Raw genomic sequence first — 6,410 nt, 5'->3', positions numbered from 1 at the left:
AATTTTAAAAAATTTGTCAGTTACAGCAAAGAAGGAAAATAGCTTATTAACTCAGGGCAACTATAAAATGTTGACAGATATCAAGTTTCATAGCCAACCAGGCTCTTAGAGAACTGCTCGGATATTGGTGGAGACCAACTTATTCTGTGAAAGCAGTTTTCGAAGTGAATTATTTTCGTAATAGTCTCACATTTAAACTCCAGCTTCATGGACTAGCCATCTTCTTCCTCCCTCCTCTCCTTCCTCCCTCCCTCTCTGCCTTTCCTTTCCCTCTCTCCCACTTTGCTTTTTTTAAAGTCTGTGAGCAGTTGGGTGAGTCTGCTTTTGAGGTTCTCAGGGACCTCTGGGGGTGGGGTTCAGGTACTCAACCTCACTATTTAGGCTCCATCAGGGACACGCATTGAGGTGAGGTGCCTCTGTGCTTTCTCAAAACCTTATTCTCTTTCCTCATCCAGCTGCTCTCATCTTTTAAAGAGAGAACTAGGCAATGTCTACCAAAGGCAAAATAAGGGAGGGAATTTAATTATTTGGAGAATTCAGGCATTGCGGCACACCCTTCTGCCTAGCTATTAAAAAAAAAAAAAAGAAAGAAGAGGGAGTGAAATTTGAACAGTCTAGACTGGCTATCTATAGTGATTAAATTTGTAAGGTAGCAACAGATTCTAGAAGGTCTTGCCTGATTCTTCATTGTACTGATTAGGAGTGATAGAACACACACCTGAATGGACCTCAAGGTGAGATAGTTACTAGATAAATAAATAAAAAGAGAGGAGGGGCCTGACTTACCAGGTTTGGTGGAGTACACTGATGGAAGTTATTAGATAATTGTTCACCTTTCTACTTAGCCCCATGAGAGGAGACACACACACGTATTATAAAATACATTAAATAAATGTTAAATAGCCCAACTGGGATTGCTGCAGTTATTTACATTTAGCAGTGGATTAAAATGTTAGCATTATACATTTAATGAATTAGAATCCTGTATGCTTGGACTTGGAAACATGTGCTGAACACATTTTCAAGGATCTTGTAGGGAGGACAATTTTCTCAGTGTAATTTTAATTCAAAGGTACCGTTTCTTTACCCTTATGTGAGGGATGAAAATATGGCAGGACAATATTATACATTGTCGGTGGTAATTAGGCCCACAGACTATTTTAAAGTAGTCTTTGGTAAAGTAGGATAAGGTTGAGCATGATTTGGGTTCAGCTTAAAGAACATTAGTAAATCTTAATGATAGGCAATGTTTAAAAAGATTTCTAGTGGCAAGTATTATTTTAAAAATAGCACCTAGAATTTATATTCATAAACCTTGCTTCCTTTCTCAAAAGTTTCTGGAAAATTATGGAACTACTTTTTTTTTTTTGCATTCATCTAATTAAACTACTGAAGTATTATTATTCTAACACATAAAGGTACTCCAAGAACAAATAATGTGTGCTAGGTGGAAAAAAAAATATTGCTGATTTCGTATTTGCTATAATATCAGGATGAAGTGGCTAGGTGAAAACTATGGGCAAGTAATACTTCATATTTATTTATAAAGTTGTTTTACTACACAAACTGAAATTGTTTATTAATGTTAATCCTGGAAAAAGTGTGATGGTCTTTTGAAATTTTTCATGGTTCCTATTTCTAGATGCACATAAAAATAAGGAAATAGAGTGTTAGTGTTTGCTTGCACAAAAATCAAGCATCTAGAAAAATTTAATGAATAAGTGAAGGATATGTAGCAACTGGACAGTTAAACCCAAGGCATACTTGTGCTATTTCCAGTTACCAGTCATCCTACCCTTTTTCTCCCTTGAGCCTCCCAAAACTTACACAACGTGGGTTTGTTGCAGAATCGCTAATTAGTCTTTACCCCAGACCCCTTTCAATAAAATGATGCCATCCACCAAAGATTTATGGCAAAACAAGATAATAGACTTATTATTAGGAAGTTCTCCTGTCATAAGAATTTACAAGATTTTTTGGGGAAATAATGCCTCTAGGGATGGCTATTTTGCTTCTTTCTTTTCTCGTTTTAGAGCCAGGGCCTACTTCTCCACATTGGCCATTGATCACGGTGCAGGCTGCTGAGAGGTAGCCATGTAATTTCTTTATCTTTCACCTGCAAATTACACACATTATTTTGCAGCTCAAAATAAGCATTCCCAATGAGTTGCATTCAGTAAATGTCTTTCACAGCATTAGTACAGAACTGAGGTACAAAAGAATATTAATCTAATACATTCCAAAATTCAAATACTTGTGATTAATAAGCATTATTATCTATAAATAAGGCCCTAATGATACTTTGGCAGTGTTGTAAACACAAGAATCAGAGGCAATTATTGTCATTATTGTTCGGCAAGTACTTCCCATGAATACCAAGCGAGTATCGCTGTCCAGCTACTTGGCAAGTAAGGTTCCCATAAAGAAACAGCTGTTGGCCAATCAGGACTGGCTACTATTTACTGCCCTTAACCCAAAATGCAGGGTCCTTAAAGAAAGGAAAAGAAAAAAAAACCCAAGACGTCCAAAGAGTTTTGACGCGATTAAAAAATAAATACCTTTTCTAATAAATATAAAAGCATCTTGAAAATAGTGCTATTGTGAAACTCTGACTTTGGTGAGTTGGATACATTAGCCACCATTGTGTTCGCCGGAAGGAAAGGTCTCATTTGTGAGGTACTAGGCCCGGGGTGGTGGACGGCCCTGGAAGCAAAATCAGTGGACAACAAAACATAAATGCAGCAACACGAATTCTCCTTTTTTTTTTTTTTAACCTTCCTCAGGCTGCACAGAGCTTACCCCGTCTATTAAACAGAATCAACCCACCAGACCTAGCTCTCATGTGTGTGTGTGTGTGTGTGTGTGTGGTGAGAGTGGGGGACCCCTTGTAGTATGAGTAAAGCAAGTTCCTCATGTGCATAGGAAACTGGGCACAGTTTCCCACATGCTCTCTGCCCTCTGGGTCTTAGCAGGAAATGCTGGACCAGCTTGGGCTGTGTGCATCAACTACTTCTAGCTTGCAGTCTCAGTAAATTCAGTAGCATTGGTTAGCAGCTAAACTGGTTTTTCTGAGAGGGGCGAAAAGTTTCATATAGATTTTCTAAGGGATATACGCAGTAAGCATCAAATATAGAGTTGTCTATTTTTAAATTTTCTTTTGCCAAGCCTTATGCTTTAAAGATGTGATAGGTACACAGTAGGGGTTGGGAAAGCATTGAGTTGGCTTCCCAGGGCACTGGAGAAACCTAGGAGTGTTGGGGTGGCAGTGGGCAGGTGATGCTGGGAAGGAGCCCTTGTTGGCTGTCCACTGGTGGGTGGATGTGGTCTTTGTGGAGCCCACTGAAGTGGGGTGAGATTTTAGAGTACAGACTCCCCCACACCCAACCTGACAGACCCCTCGCTGCCATCACTTCAAGGGTGATGGGGTTTTCCCCTCTTGTCCTCAGGGAACTGAGACAGCAGTAGGAATGCCATTGTTCTCCCCCCTTACTGGGCCATGGAGAGTGACCACCTCTGAGATGTCCCTCTGACTCCCTCTGAAAATATTCTTGCCACCTGTGGCCTGGACTTTGTCATGGAGGCGAGGTGCCCATGCTTGCAGAGCCATTGCTGGTGGGAGATGATGGATTCTAACCCAGGTCTTGGGCACCTTCTTCCCTCTCTTCCATTTTGAACTCCTCTGCATGGCCTGGAAGGTGGATGGTCCACCAGGATTCAGCAGTGTGTGCTCAATCTCTGAGTTAGGGAAGATGAGAGGAAAGTCAAATCTTTTCTCATTTCTAAGCATAAAGACTCAAAAGAGAATTTCCATGACAACAACAGCAGCAGTAATAATAACAGCCACATTTTACTATGGGCTTACCATGTACCAAGGTATTGAAACACGCATCTTGTGTGCATTGTCCTTGTTAAGCCTTTAAACACCCCATGAAGCGCATCGTGTATCCCAGTTTGACAGGTGAGCCAACTGAGGCTTCCAGGGGCTGAGTCACCTGCTGAATGTCCCAAGTGGTGGTACCCAAGTCTGAACTTCAGTCACCTGTCTTGGAGACAGTGTGCTTTTACCAGACAGTAAGCTTTTATTTGCTTTACTGCTTTGCAAATTCTGGGACCCTGCTGCTTTCTCCCCTTTGTGAAGATCCCCAGCTATCCCCCCCTTTTAGGTCCATCTCTGTGCTTGCAAAGCAGCCCTGTGACAATTGTGACTGCAGCACCCCCAAGAGTCTCGCATCACAATCAGGATGCTCACGACTTCTGTGTGCACCAGTACCAGCCAGCCGTCTCCCAGCCCTGCATGATCATGAGAGCAGAATAAGGCTCCACAAGGCTCTGTGGATTAAGCAGAAATGAGTATTAGAATTTAGGCTGGATGCTCCATTTATATTGAAGTATACCAAGTTAAAGGGCCCCAGCAGGTGCATAAGTGTGTGTCTATAAACCTTGCACAGAATAGACAACAGTGGTGTGTCTGTTGCTCTGTATCCGGGCACCCAGGGGAGGAGGCTGACCTGCTGATGAGAAGCACCGTCTCTAGGCGGCTCTGCTTCCAGGCTGATGGAGAAGCCGGTGGGCTGGTTCCGCTCCTCTCTGTGCTCCGCTCTCAAACACCCTCGTAGGGAGCGTGCGGATACCTCGCAGCCATAGGCAGAGCCACTGTCTTTAACCTTCTCACTGGTCCCAGCATCATTCAGAGACAATGGAGCTTTTCTAGGCAACCCAGGGATCAATCAGCGAGGCTGGACTGTGTGCCCCTCGGGGAGTGCCTTGAATCTGGGCCACGGAGCAGAATGTGCAAGCCTGATTCCCAGCGAGAGGGAAAAGATGGGGTTTCGTTTGGGGCCCGAGAGGAAAGACAGTCGGCTGTGGAGCCCTGAGAAACACCAGTGCTCCACGAGAGACCAAGACACCAACGCTGAAAAAAACCTCCATAATGATTTCATTCTAAATGAAATCTTCCTTGCTGCCACTGGTCCCCAAAGGGCGAAATGTTATTTGTAAAGGTCAAAGGGAAAAGGTTACTTGGCTTTCGGAAAATGACTTTCACCAAATAATTAATTAGTTATTAGTTAATTAATATGCTGCCTCATTCCAAGGAAGAATTAAAAGCAGTTTATAAAAAATATGTGACAGAGGAAACTAATCTGGGGAAAATGAGCCAGGTGAAGTCAGCATATACTTGTGTGCACCCTCAAATGCTCACTCTGCCTAGAGATGTTAGAAAGTCACATAAATGACAAGAGATAGGGTTTGCTTTCTCCCCAGCAAAGAGAGAGAAAAATAATTTAAAAAGAGTTTTACAATAAAGATCTGTGTTAACTTTTATTTTTTTATTTATTTAAAAAAGCACTCTTTTCGAGATGGGCAGTCAATTACATATGCCTTGAATGTATTTCTTTAACATCTTTGATGTACTATTTAACCCCCAATAAAATGTTCTGAAAAGAATTCACTATGGTATCTTTTGTTTTAAAAGTAAAAAAAGCTAATCTTGAGTCCATTAGAATTTTATATTGGAGGAATAGTGTTATGATATTCTTTGACAATTTTTAATCCTAGCACTTGGCACTCAAGTCCTATATTTACTTCCCATAAGATAATTTGACAGTTTGCGGCATATAGATCACGTCTGCTTCTTCCCAGTAAGTCACAGGAAATCAATAAGTGATATATGTTTTACTGTTCCTTCTATTTTTTGTTTAGGTAGTCGAGAGGCAGATTGTATAAAGAGTTCAGTAAGGTTCCATATATTTAAGAGTATAGAAATTCATGCACGAAGCCGCAAGTAGGTTAGTGATGTGGTTGCCGCATGTCACCCTTCTGGTCTCAGCTTCTCATCTATTAAATCAGGGGATGGGATTTAGTTGATCTCTGAGCTGCCTTCTAGTCATACATAAAATTCTGTGTTTTGAATTTTCTGTCATCTACAGAATCCATTAATGTACGCATGATTTTTAAATATCTAGTTATATTTCAATTGGTGAAGAACTTGCATGGAAAGGAGATTACAGGGCATGCTATTATGCAGTGTAAATCAATAAAATGAGAATGTATCCATTGACAACATTTGTATTTTCACCTATTACAGAGCTGTGCCATCTCTTTGAATACAATACACTTTTATGCCCCATTAAAGCATGCCTGACATAGCTTTCAACTACTTGCAAATGCTGAGAAGTTGAAAAACATAACATTTACAAAAGATACATCTGGTGCATATTTATATAACTTGGAATAAGGAATCATTTAAATACTGCTGAGCCATCTCCATATTAGGAGAAACGATATTCCAGGTCCATATGTGAGATAGCTAGTAAAATACATGTAGGTTTAAATTTCTCTTAGGCATTTTTTTTTAATTTATTTAACACACGCTAGACGTATGGAAATATTGATTAGGGCTTAATTCAATT

The 6,410-nt window shown here is 40.7% G+C and overlaps 1 long non-coding RNA gene across 2 annotated transcripts; it reads right to left on the bottom strand.

Annotated features, from left to right (window-relative positions):
- Positions 1 to 1,655: 1,655 nt before the first annotated feature.
- LOC133256768 (uncharacterized) lies at positions 1,656 to 4,215 on the bottom strand. 2 transcript variants are annotated; one of them, XR_009739299.1, is made up of 4 exons: positions 3,863 to 4,215; positions 3,491 to 3,735; positions 2,559 to 2,703; positions 1,656 to 2,116 (listed from the first exon to the last, which is right to left on the bottom strand). It is a non-coding gene; the product is annotated as an uncharacterized LOC133256768 (long non-coding RNA). The 2 variants fall into 2 exon arrangements; XR_009739300.1 differs by having other exon boundaries at positions 3,556 to 3,735.
- Positions 4,216 to 6,410: the final 2,195 nt, after the last annotated feature.

The sequence above is a fragment of the Bos javanicus genome, chromosome 11 (genome assembly GCF_032452875.1).
Source record: "Bos javanicus breed banteng chromosome 11, ARS-OSU_banteng_1.0, whole genome shotgun sequence".
In the NCBI taxonomy this organism is placed as follows: domain Eukaryota; kingdom Metazoa; phylum Chordata; class Mammalia; order Artiodactyla; family Bovidae; genus Bos; species Bos javanicus.
This window is presented reverse-complemented; position numbering and strand designations above follow the sequence as displayed.